Below are 16,453 nucleotides of genomic sequence, written 5' to 3' on the forward strand. Positions count from 1 at the left end.
AATATTCCCCAGGGAAAGGCATTGATGTAGCACACCAGGCACGCTGCTTACCAAGCTGGGCATACAGTATTTGGAGGTACAGTCCTGACTCACAGTTACACTAAGATCCATATACACTGCTCTTGCAGGAGGTGTCGGAGAGCTGGTTACAGCTCACAATGCCACTAAGCTGCTGTTGGGTCCCCATGAACTCAATGCCAATGGAAGACTGGTGTAACAGAGGGGGCTCCACCAGACCCTTCCCCTTCTCTCTGACATGCTTCCAAGTTGTGAGGGAAGAGCCACAATCACAGTCCCGGATTTAGCAGTTACTTCTAGAAGAGTTCCCTTGTACCAGGGGATGTCTCTGTTGGAAACTGGTAGTCTGAGTCATGCAAAGGAGCCAGATGTCATTAGAGAATCTGTCTGAATGTGTTGTCTTTGCAGAGCTCTGGCTGACACTCATGAAAGTTCTGCCCTTGGAACAAGTGCAGACTGGAAACATTTTGGGGCAGGGACTGTAATTGTTGCACATGTGTACAGCACTTAGAGCAGTGGGGCCTAGATTCCTGATGGGGGCTTGTAGGTTCTGCCTCCATGCTAGTATTCAGTGACGATGATAATAGTTAATAATATTGAGGACAGAAGAACATTTTGCCTTAGTAAATACAAGCCTTTGTGGGTAAAAGTAGATGACATATGTGCTGACTTGAGGTTTAATTTTCAGTCTTTTTTACATATGATCTTGTAAGGATTTTGCCAATGAAATAAACGAAAAAATGCAAAACAACGTTTCAGCTTCATGCTTCCCATTTCCTTTCTTTCTCTTTTACATGCTAGAAAGAGAAAACAAAGACCATCAGTGCTAGTCCATGCACTCGTTCCCCTTCTCTTTGTCTCCAATGCAGTCACCACTCAGGCGCTGATCTTACCTCATATGTCCCCCAGAAACCACATTCAGAATGAGATCATGCAGCAGGGATTCAGTTCTGAATGTCATCTTTCATTTCAAGAGCTCCACTGGATTTAATGCTGACTGAAAATGTAAACTTCACACTGGTTTGGGAGCTCACGTTTTTCATCTGTCTTTGCTCATGGCTTTCATGCTTCATTGTAACAGTGGTTAGCACATTCAAATTCACAACAATGAGCATATCTACCACAGGAGAGGGAATAAATCCACAAATCTGAGGATCTTATTTTCCCAGGTTTTATAGCAGAGGGAAATAGTTCAATTCTACTCTTCTTTTAGGGTGATCTACTAAGCAATATTCATTCGAATCTCAGAAATGATCACAATGTAAAGCCTGCAATATATCATAAATGACAACACTTTAAGTAGACTTAAAGATTCAATTAACAAGATATTCTGTTATTTTGAAGTAGTCAGCCTTAACTGTTGTACACTTTAGGAGCATTTTAAGTCAACCCATAATCATTTTATCATGGAGATATAAATAGCTTCATATTGATGAGACAATCTGGCATCAAGTGTGTGTATAAACACATGTACATACATACATACTTACATTATTAATAGAAATTGGGCCATGTGAAGGCTTATTGATTAGGTTGCTTTTTTAACAGGATTACATATAGAATTTTCCCATTTTTTCTATGGTCCATTATCCAATATTAAAGATTAATTACCTAGTGTATATTGTACTATAAAACATATAAAAGAAATGCAAATATTATAGTTCTTTGAACCAAACTAGGAATATGCTAATCAAGTAATCGTATTACAGCACATCACTTGAAACTGACAAAACCTATTTTATCTAAATGTCATGACTTTTTTTCTTTTTAAAGACCTGCCTCTAATCAAAATTGATAGCTCTAGACTAAAGATAAGTGAGAAGACTGGGACCAGAGGAAGAAGCAGCCTTATGTCAGAGGTCTTAATCCTGGGCCAGTTCAAAAGTCCAGTCCCCCTTTGTCCATCCCCTATGCGAGCGGGAAATGGTTATCCAGCCACCTATCAGAGTCTCCTCCTCCCGCCTGTCTCTACTCCTCTGTTCTGCTTTCATTCCTTCTCCTGACTCTCCAAAACACTCATACACATGCATTGTCAGCAGCAGAGCAGTAGGCAGAGGCTGGAGACCCTCTGAATTCCCCAGCTGGATCCTTTGGGGATGTTACTCTCATCTGTCCCACACATCATCAGAGCCATTGCCTCAGATCATGACTTTAACTTGCAAGTAGAGGCAAGGCCTGGAAATGCTAAATACAAGTTTTTAAAAGCCCTTCATTTAAACAATGCTGTCTTGCCTTTCCTGCCTGTCTTTCTGGTGTTCTGCTAGGTCTGATTTTTGTCATTCAAGCCTCATTTTAACCTCTATTCATGCACATGCAACTTTGCACACACAGTGGTGATGGAGTCCATCATTTGTGCATCTCTGTGATAGAACTTACATGAAAAACATCCATTTGGACAATTAAAAGGCATAAAAGGGAGTGAAATGCAGCCTACCTTTTAATTACTCACCACAAAGACAATTTTCTGGCCTCCTTTCCTGAATGAATCTAAAAGGTATGCTCAGTTGAAAGTGGAGTTAGTTCAGATAAGTCCTATGACCTGTATTATTCAGGAGGTCAGACTAGATCACAATGGTCCCTTCTGAATTGATAATCTATGAATCTATGTGTGGTCATTCCTGAGGTTCAGTTCCTGCACTCTTGTGTCTTAAACTGTCAAGCTCTTACACAACATAGCTGTCCCTCAGTTTCCTCAGAATCTGAGACATTCTATTTAAAAATGTACATTCAGTATCTAAGTGCTTGCAGGGTAATAGGTATAGTCTCTCCAAGAGATCTTTGTTGTTGTTCCATTTCTTTGTGTGTGTCTAAACTGATGTGATAAATACACTTTCAATCACTGCCTTAGTTCACTGGCTGCATCCATGTTTGCATGATTTCAAGAGCAACATAAGAAACAATAATTTGGGAATTCATTACAATGCCAAGGTTTATATGTTCTCATTAAGCATTAATTGGTAGTTGATGGCTATTGCTATTTTTACCACCATTAGTTCATAGCAATATAATTAGTAACGCTAAGTACAGGAACCACATTAATAGCATTACTAATTGTAAATCTAGAGACAGAAACACAACATGACTGGTTAATTTCAAGGCAATATCTCATGATAATTGGCTATAGGACGTTTGTGCTGAACTAGAAAGGTAAATAATTTAAAATATTTTTGTAGTTTATTCTGTACTTTGCAATACTAATATCATTCTCTATTGCCCACATTTTATTTATGTAAAATATTGTGGCCCTAGTATCTCTTCTCAGCTTCCCTTGAAGTTATCAATTTCCATGCTTGTGGACAGTTTTATGTACTCTGACAACTGGGACTTTAAAAAAGAGAAAAAGCAACAAAATAACCATTTCTAAAGAGATCTGCTTAAGAAACTTTTTTTTTATGACAGCTACACATGATTATGGAGGAAGTGAGCTTTTTTTATTTTTTTTTTCCAAAAAGGCTTATTTACAGAATGCTTTGATTCAGATGCTTGTTAGTGCATATCTTCATAGGACTTTGCTGGCTTTCAACACATTTGTTCCCACTCTGGGTAGTAACAAAATGGTGACCACAGTACTTAAATCCCGTTGAATTAGGTTTTAAACAAGTTTTACTTCATAGAACATGTAATTAGTTTTTTGATTGATAGATGAGAACATTTATATCTAAAGTGCTTTTCAAACTGTCTGTTTTCATATGGTGTAGATCCCCATCTTGTAAGTGCCTCGCAAGTATTTAAAGAGAAGTAACAAAACCTCTCTCGCTCTCTTCCCCTCCACCTCCCCAGCAAGTAGGAGTAGGTTGCTTCATTAGATCATGGGGTTTTTAAATAATGTAATAGTCATTGAAGAGGGGATGTTTGTGTGAGAGCTAAGTAAAAAAAAAAGATTTGTGGATTTAGAACCTGATCCAAAGCCCATTGAAATTAATGGGAGTCTTTCCATTTACCTCAATGGGCTTTGGATCAGGTCTTTTGAAACTGGTGAGGTTACTTGACCATCTTATCTGCTAGTGAATTACATAGTCTGAGCCCATCTCCTGTGTCACATCCTAATGTGCTCACAAGTCTCTTCTGCTGGTCAGTGGTTTCATATTTCAGTGGAATGTAGCCATCAAGAGGTCACCATTGCAGAGACCAGGAGTTTCTTTCCTCATTTTTTCTTTTGGGACTGCAGACTCTCCTCTAGAGAGATTAGCAATAGTGTTTGAAGACAAATTTTCCCATTCAGGGTCTTTTTCCCAAGCTTGTCTCTAAACCAAGCACAGGACCCAATACAAAAGAAAACTCAAACGGCGTATACTGTCCTCTATCTCCTAAAAAGTTTCTGGCTTCCTTCATATTTCATTCATTCCCACAAGGTTTTGTGAGGCTCTAAGGTCTCAGGTGACCTGGGATGATTTCCAGCTGCTCCAAGTGCTGAGAAAAGAAAGGAGTGCTCATGCACCTGAAATAGGGGGAACTCCAGTCTCTGGTTCTAAACAGTAGCAGCAGTCTGGAGTTATTTCCTTAATCATCCATGTTTTCCCTAGACTACTTGCTTTCCCTGAAGACCCATGTTTCCTGTCCTATAAGCCTGGTCCTGGAGAAGAGCCCCGGAAAGGGGTAATGCTGAACCTAGAAACTTCCCTTTTCACTTTTAAAGGCCAGTATGCCTGAATTGGACTTCCAGCAAGATAGATGTTAAATGGACATACTCTTTCTCTTTCTCTTTCTTAATTTATCAAATTAAGATATCTATTTACCAGGGCCAGCTCCAGCTTTTTTGCCACCCCAAGTGGCGAAGCAAAAAAAAAAAAGATAAAGCCATGATCGGCGGCACTTCACTGGCAGCTCTACCGCACCGCTTCATTCTTCCGTGGCAATTTGGAGAGTCCTCCCCTTGGAGAAGGAGTGAGGGACCCGCCACTGGATTGCTGCTGAAGACCTGGACGTGCCTCCCCTTTCCATTGGCCGCCCCAAGCACCTGCTTCCTTTGCTGGTACCTGGAGCCAGCCTTGCTATTTACTTTCACTGATGATGGCCACATGTATACATAATATGTGAGCGATCAGCTATCCTGTTTCCATATTATTTGTCCAAAGAGCCTTAAAGCTAAGCTTTAAAGTGAGATTATAGTCAGATAAGATTGCTATTTCATACCCAAAACTGCTCCATGTTTGTATTCTGAGAAACACCTACTGACTTTATTGATAACAATAAGTTTAGTACTTTTAAATTTCTGTTGGACTTGAAAGTCAGCAGTGCTTCTGGAGGGTGAGCTGGTTTCCATTCTGGTTTATGTATCATCAAGAAAATTGTTAACTAAATTCTGATTGTAATGATGATGAAGAACCCAGCCTGACTTTCAGCTCCAGTTTGAGTTTTGTTTTACTTGTAAAAAAAAGGAAAGAAACTCGTAATGTCATTTTGATAGTAACTTATCGAATTCTAACTCTCTCCGTTTTCTAACTCTGTCCATGTACTCTGTGACTGACCCGGTGCATCTTTCATGACAGGTCAATGGGTAACATGGCTGACATTTAAAATTCCGCATTTCTGGGCAATGAGAACATAAATTCTGTTTTTTGACTACTCCTAAAAAAGCTCAATCTGCTACAGACTGTAAAAGTCCACGGCTACCTCTGGCTGCAGACATCTCAAATTAGACCCCTCTGGTTTGAATAGCAAAATTATATAGCTAACGTAGCACCTTGTAGTATTTTTTCATTGTTGTCTGCTTCCCTATGTGTATCTAGAGAGTATCTTTGACTTTTTATTTACCCTACTTTCTGTTTTAAGGTGTATGTGATAGACAGAACATTACCAACACCTATAGCGAGGTTGTCTAAACATTTCATTTCTGACTTCCTGGTTTTGAGTCATTGATAATATTCTGTAACTTTCACATCTTAAGCTGTGATCTATCATGTCTGGTCTTGTTTCAGAGATAGAATGTTTTTGTTTTTGTTTTGAAAGATCAAGGTAGGATTATCAGAGTGGGGAAAATACACTTTCCCCATTATGACAAAAAGTTATTGGAATTTTTTTATTTTTTAAACAGCTGTGGCACTAAAGTGGCTGTGGACAGAAAGTTGAAATTTTTCATGGAAGTAGAGCTCACTTTAGAGATGTACCTGTGAATGTTCTAGTGAAAAATAGGCTTTGATGTGATCAAGTAATAAGCACTTTATAATTGCACTTATCACATGCACAGTACAATCAATATGATTTTTTTTAGCAAAGTAAACTGTGCTGCATATTATCACTAACTAAACTGGATAGTGAAAAATGTAGCAAACCATGTTTAAAACAAGCTGCACAGTCATGTGGGATAGGACCATCCAGTGGCATTTACCTCTAGCCAAATAAATCATTTTTATGGATTTTTTACTATATTTACATCAAAAACCTAGGCAATTCCATTAAAAAAAAACCCCAAGACAAATCCTCTCTCTCCCTCTGGGCCACACTGTGCCCCACTGCTCCTAAGGAAGAGGAAAAGAAAAGTGGGGCAGCAGTACCAGGAGAGTGAGTGGGAATGGAATGGGGAAGAAGGGGAAGTAGGATGTCTGTCTGTCTCCATGGGGAAAGGGACAGAAAAGGGGCAGCAGCCAACAGGAATAGAGGAGGAATGGGAGAGTGTATAGTGAATGTGGCATTGAGAGTGCCCTACTCTTTTCCAGTTTCCACTTTGCATACAGTATGCATTGTGCTGTCATCTTTCAGTATACTTCTTTCATAAACAAGCATATTTAGCTGTGAGTAGAATGTACATAGCAGGATTTGGATACATTTCAAGTGAACACTGCCATGGAGGGACACTTCTTTGTACCTCATGTCCTAGACCATGACTCTGGCAATCTCAAGAAGAAGTTCTGAGCTAAATACCAACAGGCTGCTGAAAGAGATGTCCTCTCTCCCAGCATCCCATTGCACCCTTAAGACCAGGCACATATACACACTGTAAACGCAGCAATGATATTCTTTATTCTGGCTCTGAACAACTTTCTAGGGAGTCCTTCTCCTGCAATCTATGTCTTCTCCAAGGAGGAATAAATTATGTACAGAGCCCTGTCAGGGCAGCCACATATGTGTAAACACGAGGATCCTGCCACCCCTCCATCCTGCCACCCCTCCACGACTCCTGTCAGAAAGTTTCCCGCAGAGTGGGCTCTCAGGATATTTTTTGAGAGACTCAGTTGAGGCAGCCATATTTAATTATATGCTCCTATAACATCACGGACTAGTACTTTGTTTTCTGGTACAAGGCAAGCTCAGTTTTAGCCCAGTAGTTGTTATGGAGCACATCTAGGAATGTTTGCTTCTGAATGAAACACATTCTGTCACAAAAGCGATGAGACATCCAATTCCATGCATGGCCTGCATAGCTCAGTTTTTATTAAACACAACCTTAAGTTAGTGAGGAGCTTGACTGAGCTAGCAGACAGATTCCTCTCCTCCCTTTTCCTTTTCACAGATCTGAGAATTGTCATGTTTGTCTTGCTGCCTCACTGGGAAGAGAAGAAAAACAGTTAACTGAAAGTGATGAGTCCAGCATGTTAAAACATGTCAAAGCCATGGGCTTTCATAAATTACCACTGGAAAAATCATAAAGATAAATTGTCAGTTTAGGGAGTTTCTGAAGGACGAGGGCTAGATCAAATGTTTTTCATAAAGTGAGATGCTGGGTGTGTTTGTGTGTCTGTGAGGGTTTGGGGGAGGGTTTGGCACACTGTGTCAGGGAGATGCCAGGGTTCCTCTGAAAGGAGTTCATTGGTGAGCAAATATACATCTGAGGTTTTTGTGTCTATGAGGCTTACTAGGCTTTTTTAAGCTTTCAGGTCTTAGAAGGTGTGTTCTGTAGAACTAGTGAAGCCTATTATTTGCAATAGTAGCTAGGCCTCAGTTTGGGAAAGCACTTAAGCATGTACTTACATTAATTCCTATTCAGGACAGCATTTAAGTGCTGTCCATAACAGGGATGCTTTCCTGAATCAAAACCTCAATGATTATGCTTTTAGATCAGGGGTAGGCATCCTATGGCACGAGTGCCGAGGGCGGCACACAAGCTGATTTTCATCGGCACTCACACTGCCCAGGTCCTGGCCACCGGTCTGGGGGGTTCTGCATTTTAATTTAATTTTAAATAAAGCTTCTGAAACATTTTAAAAACCTTATTTACTTTACATACAACAATAGTTTAGTTATATATTATAGAATTATAGAAAGAGACCTTCTACAAACATTAAAATGTATTGCTGGCATGCAAAACCTTAAATTAGAGTGAATAAATGAAGACTCGGCACACCACTTCTGAAAGGTTGCCGAGCCCTGTTTTAGATGATACTATCAGACAATGGCATAGAGAGTAGACTTATAAAGTGTGTAGATGATACCAAGCTGGGAGGGGTTGCAAGTGCTTTGGAGGTTAGGATTAAAATTCAAAATGATCTGGACAAACTGGAGATGTTCTGAAGTAAACAGGATGAAATTCAATAAAGACAAACACAAAGTATTCCACTTAGAAAGGAACAATCAATTGTACACACAAAATGAGAAAATATCAAAGAAGTACTGCGGAAAGGACTCTGGGGGTCCTAGTGGATCACAAGCTAAATATGCATCAACAATGTAGCACAGTCGGTGGGGGGGAAGCAAACAGCATTCTGGGATATATTATAGCAGGAGCATTGTAAGCAAGACACAAGAAGTAATTCTTCTGCTCTACTCTGCACATTAGGCCTCAGCTGGAGTATTGTGTCCAGTTCTGGGTACCACATTTCAGGAAAGATGTGGACAAATTGAAGAAAGTCCAGAGAAGAGCAACAAAAACGATTAAAGGTCTAGAAAACATGACCTATGAGAGAAGACTGAAAAACTTGGGTTTGTTTAGTTTGGAGAAGAGAAGACTGAGAGGAGACATAACAGTTTTCAAGTACATAAAAGGTTGTTACAAGGAGGAGAGAGAAAAATTGTTCTCCTTAACCTCTGAGGATAGGACAAGAAGCAATGGGCTTAAATGTAAGCAAGGGCAATTTAGGTTGGACATTAGGAAAAAATTCCCAACTTTCAGGGTAGTTAAGCAGTGGAATAAGTTGCCTAGCTAGTTGTGGAATCTCCATAGTTGGAGGTTTTTGAGACCAGGTTAGACCAGTGGTGGGCAGCCCGTGGGCCGCATATGGCCCGTCAGGGTAATCCTCTGGCAGGCCATGAGACAGTTTGTTTACATTGACTGTCCACAGGCATGGACACCCGCAGCTCTCAGTGGTCCGAAGCTCTCAGTGGTTCGCCATTCCCAGCCAATGGGAGCTGCGGGAAGTGGTGGCCAGCATATCTCTGCAGTCCGCACTGCTTCCTCCAGCTCCCATTGGCCGGGAACAGCGAACTCGTGGTCACTGGGATCTGCGGGTGGCTGTGCCTCTGGGCAGTCAATGTAAACAAACTGTCTCATGGCCCATCCGTGGATTACCCTGATGGGCCGCAGGTTGCCCACCACTGGGTTAGACAGACACCTGTCAGGGTTGGTCTACCTCTAGGTAATACTTAGTCCTTCCATGAGAGCAGGGAACTGGACTAGGTGATCTCCTGAGGTCCCTTCCAGTTCTATGATTCTATGATGGCTTTTTTTGGGGGAGGCAAGAATATTTTTAAGTCAAAGAAACAATCTTTTATTTTTGTATAAACAATGGGAGAAAATAGCAAAAGCAAGTGAAGGTTCTGTTGTTTTCAATAATGTCTTTGCAATGATGTGTAGTAAATGGATCCTCAAAGAGACACAATCAACTTGAAATCTTTTCAGCATCTAAAAATTAGTTAAAAGCAAACTCGTGTATTATACCTGCCTTTTATAAAAAATATGTTTCTCTTATTTGTTGCTGTTCCTGAAACTCTCACATGCAGGTAAATAGACTGGCTAGCTGACCCTGGCCAGGTATTTAAGCATGTGTGTAGTGTACAGCTATGTGGGAACCTGAATGTCTGTTTCGTGGGAAATTCTGTGATACTGAATTTTTTTTATCCAAATAATTTACAATTTAAGAAAAAAAAACACTTGGAGTCCCTCAAAATATTTCATTTCAATTAAACTGAAATGTTTTGTTTCAATTTTGACTTTTTAAAAATGATTATATTATAATTTATAATATTAATACATTAAAAACAGTTATTTGAAACAAAAAATTGAAATGTTCCATTCCAATAATCTAGAAAAGTAACATTTTGACCTTATGGAAATGCTTTGTTTTGAATTCTGGTAAAAAAGAAATATGTGTCAAAATCAACTTGTGCTAATGGAAAGATTTTACTTAGAGAAAGTGGCATTTTCTGATGGAACAACATTCTGTCAAAAAAATTTTGGCCAGCTTTAGTGTAGTCCTGTTGGCTTCAAAATATTTCCATTGGCAAACAAATACCTCAGAGAGAACAAAGAGTGGACAAAAAATGAAGCTAAGTAGACTTTGAGGTTAATGAAAATCCAAACAAAAGAAAATCTCCAAGATGGTGAAGCATGTTTCAAATAAATTGCAAAGATGGTTGGGTATGCTAGTATGCAAAACCATAACAGGGAACTAACCAGATGAAGTTCACTCTTTGACAATACTCATACTATCACCTTATGCTGCTATAAGGCCTGACATTTGAGTAATGATTTATGATCAACTATAGATAAAGACAAGATCAGATCTCAGCAGCAAGAGAGGTGGAGGAGGGAAGCGCACAATAAGGCTTTTGTGAGTTTTATGAGGAACTGAGAAGGCTATGACCCTTGAAAGATCAAAAATGGAAATATTTTAGCAACTCTGTACTATGTGAAGCAGAGATACTCTGCTGACTCAGAGGGTTGCACTGGCAGGCACTAATAGGAGCGGGGAAATCTTTGTTTGTTCCAGTCCTCTCTTTGCCAGTAGATGTCTCTATAAGGCAATAATTTCCAGAAGGAGAAACTTTGATTTTGAAAATATTAAACTAAAACATAGCTCTCTTTACTTCCCTATACACCTTAAAAAATTAGAATACTGGGCTTTGAAATATAGAAAACATGACTGAATATTGTCATTTAATATCCTTCAGCAACATCTCATATACTTAGTCTTTAATCTTTCTCTCTTTGCATTTGTTTCACACAGTACTGTTCCTTTCCGAACAAGCAAGTTGTTAAGAAACTACTGTCCTATGCACAAACTGACTTGGAAGGGGTTTTTTATATGAAATTCATTATATAGTGCTCCAAAACTTGTTTTTACCAGATGTGTTATTGTTGGAGACTGCCACTTAATTACAATTTTTTGAATGGCTCATTCTGGTATAATAATAATTAATAATAAGACTTAAAGGTGCTCAGATGGCATGGTATAAAGACATAAGTAGAATATATTTTGGTCCCTTGATCCCATAATCGTTTACAAAGGTGGATAAGTTTCATTATATCACTTTTATAATTGGGGAAACCGAGGACCAGAAAAGTGAAGTGAATTATCCAAGGTCACATTGGAAGTTAATGGCAGAATGGGGAACAGAACCCACAGCTGGAGCTCTTTTGCAATCTACATTTGCAAACTGCTCCTGGAAGAAATTGATCTTAATTCTGTCAGACCTACTCACTCTGAATTCCCCCCTCCCACTCCCTGCATCTAAAATGTGAACTGGGCTACAAAAGCTGACTTTGTCCCATAGAGAAGCCATCAAGTATTTTGGAATAAATATATGTGTTTTTTGGAAGTGTGGTAGTAGTGCTCAGAGAACAGAGAAGTCTAGGTGTCATGTCTTCTCACCAATAGCAGTGATTTAGCCCTCTCAGATAACAGCCTCAATGGCTACCACTTGAGAAATGGCCACACATAGCCCTTGAAGAGGTTTCAAGCAAACTTGCCATCTAGATTATATGTTCTTGGGTGCAGGGACTGTCTTTTTGTTTGATGTTTATATAGAGTGTAGCATAGTGGGGTCCAGTGCATAACTTGGGTTCCTAGGCATTATGGTGAAACAAATAATAAATACTAATATACCATGGTTCAGAGTTTTCCTTACAGTTTGTGTTAGTTCGCCATCTTGGGTTTCTGGCTCTTCTCCCTCTTAAAGTTAGGTTCTTAAATGGAAGCATGTCTAATGGTTAGGGCAGGAGTCTAGTTTTCAGGATACTTTTATTCTAACCCTGGCTTTGAAAGTGACTCACTGTGTGGCCTTGGGCAAGTCATTTAACATCCACAGATTACTAATAGGATGTGTCTGACGAAGTGGGTATTCACCCACGAAAACTTATGCTCCAATACATTTGTTAGTCTATAAGGTGCCACAGGACTCTTTGTTGCTTTTTAATAGGAAGTTAATACTTACAATATCTATCATCCAGTGATATCCTAGGACTTAATCACCTGATGTTTATGAAGTGTTTTGAGATTCCTGAATGGAAGATGCTATAGAAGTGCAAAACATTACTGTTATTTATTATTACATCTTTTAAGGACTCTATCAGGGAAGGTACATATCTTATTGTTTGGCTTAATTTGTGTGTTCTGTGCATTTGTTCCGTGCATCAATATCTGGCAAGATGTATTGGAACTGAAATAATAATTCATCATGATTTTATTACTTTTTGCTAATATAGTCACTTCCATGCACTACAACAAAGCTACTGACTTAATTCATACTGAATCAGAGTATACTGTGCACAACTGCAGAAGCATCAGAACTGAAAATAAATCATTTGAGGAGGCATGGTTTGGGTAAATAAACAACTGGTGGGTCTGATTTTCTCTGGAAAAGGGGAGTATTATATCTTTTAAAGAATATTAACTGAGAAACTACATGATAGCATCTTAACAGGAATAAGACTAAATTATAACTGAAAAAAAAATGCCCTTGATACACAATATACATGTAGTAGTTATTGCCATCTAGTGTTCTCATAACCTTATGACAGCTAACACTTGGTTTTTAAGCTTGGTTTTAATCTCTTGGTTTTTATTTTGCTATAATGATGGCTTTTGTTTAAGCTTTTAGTAGTGTCCTAGAAGAAAGAATGTTTCATCTTATCTGAATGTTTTGTAGATGATTGTTACAGTATATCAGAACCTCATTTACTTTGCTAGTTAGTGTGAAAATCATGGTGAATTAGTGAATATCACAAATCAGCAAATAAATGGGGTAGCGGAGGGAACCTACATTAAAATAATCCCAATAGATTACTGTGTCCATTTATTTGTCACAAATGTGAAATACTTCTAAAGTTATCAATATGAAATAGTTGTGACAATGTTAGCAAATATTCAGTAGTATATTTGGCAAAATAACAAAAATGAGAGCACTCTACTATTAAATCATTGCTGAAAAGTGGAGAAAAACTGCTGCTGCTGCTGGTGGGTGTATTAGGGAACTACAGACTCGTTAATGATTCAGGCTTTTATAACAAATTTCTGAACTTATTTGTGTATATACATATGTATGTGTAATTATATTATTAGTGTAAATGATCTTATTTGTATTATGGGAGCACACAGACACCCAAACCAAGATCTGGGTCCTATTGTGCTTGGTGCTGAACATTCACATAGTTAGCACCAGTCCATGCCCCAAAGAATTTACAATGTAAAAAGAGAGCGAAAGGGATTATTATCCCATTTTACAGAGGAGGAGTTGAGGCACAGAGAGATATTAAGTGATTTTTCCAAGATCACACAGGAAGTCTGTGATAGAGCCAGGAACTGAACCCAAATCTACTGAATCCCACTGTGGTACCTTAACTATAAGACAATTCTAATTTTTAAACACCATGCCAGATCCTCAAAACTTCAGTCAGAGCAGACCTTGCATACAGAGCCCGGTGCTGGTCAGTGCCGTGTTCAAATTCATGGGAGTTGAGGGCACTCAGAATCTTGCAGTAGCTACTCAGCACTTTGCCACATTAGGTCCTAAATCACCTGTATAGTCTTCAAATTATCTTTGGATGTCCATACCTACCCAGCTACACCCCATGGTGTAATTTCTATCTATTATCACTTTATCTGACCCAGATCACTGTTCTGCACCTGCTAATAAGAACTCCCTTGTCTGTCAAAGATAGGAAAAAACCTATGTGCTACTTATTTCTGCAAAGGTTATGCTGGAACATTGTACCGGAGATTCTATTATAATCTGCTATTACAGGTAATATAGATACTTGTACTTATTAATTCTATGCAAAAAAAATTGTCACATCAGAAATCACTACCGTTCGTACCATGATTTATACTGGAAAAGGAGGTACTGGCATTGAAGCTTTCATCTACTTTTTTCCTTTCTCAGTGCTTTGTATGACTTATGCGAATGCTTTTATGGTGTCTTCCTTTGTGGCCAGATTTTTGGAAGAGCTCAGGTCCCATTTAGGCCCAAAAATAATTGTTCAGATTTTCAAAAGACCGCAGCATGCTAGGTTTGTGTTAAGTGCCAACATGTGAAGCCTTTGTGTCCTGCCATTATTTATACCTCTGTTCCTTCCCTTTCTCTTTCATCTCCTCTAACTTTATTTTTCCTGTCTTCTTTCTTTACTTTCTCCTATTGCATTTCTGTCTTTCTTTTTCATACTCCTCTTCATCTTTTCTGCTTTCCATCTTTGCCTCTTCCTGCTTTTTTGTTCTCCTTTCTCCTCTGCTCTTTCTTGAGTTTTATTCTCCATCTGTTCTCTCTTGTCTACCTCTTCTTTCTTCCAGTAGCTCTGTGGGTATATCTACACTGCAATTAGACACCAGAGGCTGGCCCATGCCAGCTAACTTGGGCTCACGGGTCTGGGGCCGTGGGGCTGTTTAATTTCAGTGTAAACTTCTGGCACAGTCTCTGGTTTGCAGTCAGGCTTCTCTCATATCAGGAGCTCTGGTCAGCCCTAAACATGGCTAAATCTCCTCTTTTAACTCCCTTCTCCATGCTGGACACCTGCAGCAGGTTTAGTGGGGTCGGACCAGTTGGGTCCACAGGCTCTTCTTAGCCATCTTGTAGGTAGTGTGGGGCCTATCTTATCCATCACACTCCCTAAATCATAATGAGTTGGATTTCTGGAACTGCTTAAAAGAATTAAGTCCCTAACTGAAAACCAATTGGAGTTGGACTCCTAACTTCCACAGGCACTTTTGAAAGTCTCGTCCTATGAACTCTACAGAAATACATTTCAGTGCCAAAGAAAATTAATTAGACAATTATTTTAGGCTAAGATTTTCAAATGAACACAATAGTTAGGCATCTAACTCCCCTTAAACTCTTCTAAAAATCCCAGATTATGTCTACAATAGAAGAGCTACATTGGCACAGCTGTAGCACTGCAGCTACACCATTGTAGTGTAGACACTTTCTACAGTGACAGAAGGGACTTTTCCATCACTGTAGATAATCCATCCCTTCAAGACATGTTAGCTAGGTCAGTGGAAGAAGTTGTCCATTGACCAATCAGTGACTATACTAGAGTGTAAGTCAGTTTAACTACTTCTTTCCTGGGTGTGAATTTTTCGTACCCATGCATGACAAAGATAGGCTGATCTAAGATTTAGGTGTAGACCAGACTGCCTCCTTAGTCTCTGGAATACTTAACATCCAGACTAGCTGATTTATATATGATTTTTCAAGTGATTAATTCCCTGCTCTTTAGACATACGAGGATGACAAGATCACAGAAATCTGCTGGGGTATGCTATAGGTATAAATAAGAATGTTTAATGTTAAAGTTAGGTGCAGATTGGTCAAGATTTTATAGGTTTCAAGTTATTTATAGAAATGTTTTAAAGAATGTATTCCCAATGATATAGTGTGTTTCCGTGGAGGGGAACCATAGTTCTGTTCCCAAACTCTGTCCCAAAAGGCCTGGGTCAGTAAAGCCTGGCAGTTCTGAAAAGGCAGCATATTGTGATGGAGAAAACTCTTCAGGAACATCTTTTAAGATAGTGGAAATAAAATGGAGGGATATAGGAACCCAAGAGGATGCCCTGTTCTCTTCCTCCGCTACCCACAAAAATGTATGGAAGAGACAATAGGGTTGAACATTAATGTTAGTGGAAGGGCTGGGATCTGGAATTTCATTTGTTGAAGACTTCTCTATGAATTATCCAGCCAGAATCTTGTACATGTATACTGTAGGTGGTAAAGTGTAATACAACTCAGTGTCTTTTCCCTTCAAAATGGAGGTTTCTGCCATTACAGAGATAAAAAAATCAGTTTTTCAGATTTCCCAAGTGATATGTCATATGAAGGTATATTAGTCATAGGACTGGAAGGGACCTTGAGAGGTCATCTAGTCCAGTCTCCTGCACTCAGTATTATTTAGGCCATCCCTGTCAGGTGTTTGTCTAGCCTGCTCTTAAAAATCCCCAATGATAGAGATTCCACAGCATCTCTAGGCAATTTATTTCAGAGCTTAACCACCCTGACAGGAAGTTTTTCTTAAAGTCCAACCTTAATCGTCCTTACTGCAATTTAAGCCCATTGCTTCTTGTCCTAGCCTCAG

This window comes from Gopherus evgoodei, chromosome 9 (genome assembly GCF_007399415.2).
Source record: "Gopherus evgoodei ecotype Sinaloan lineage chromosome 9, rGopEvg1_v1.p, whole genome shotgun sequence".
NCBI classification, from domain to species: domain Eukaryota; kingdom Metazoa; phylum Chordata; order Testudines; family Testudinidae; genus Gopherus; species Gopherus evgoodei.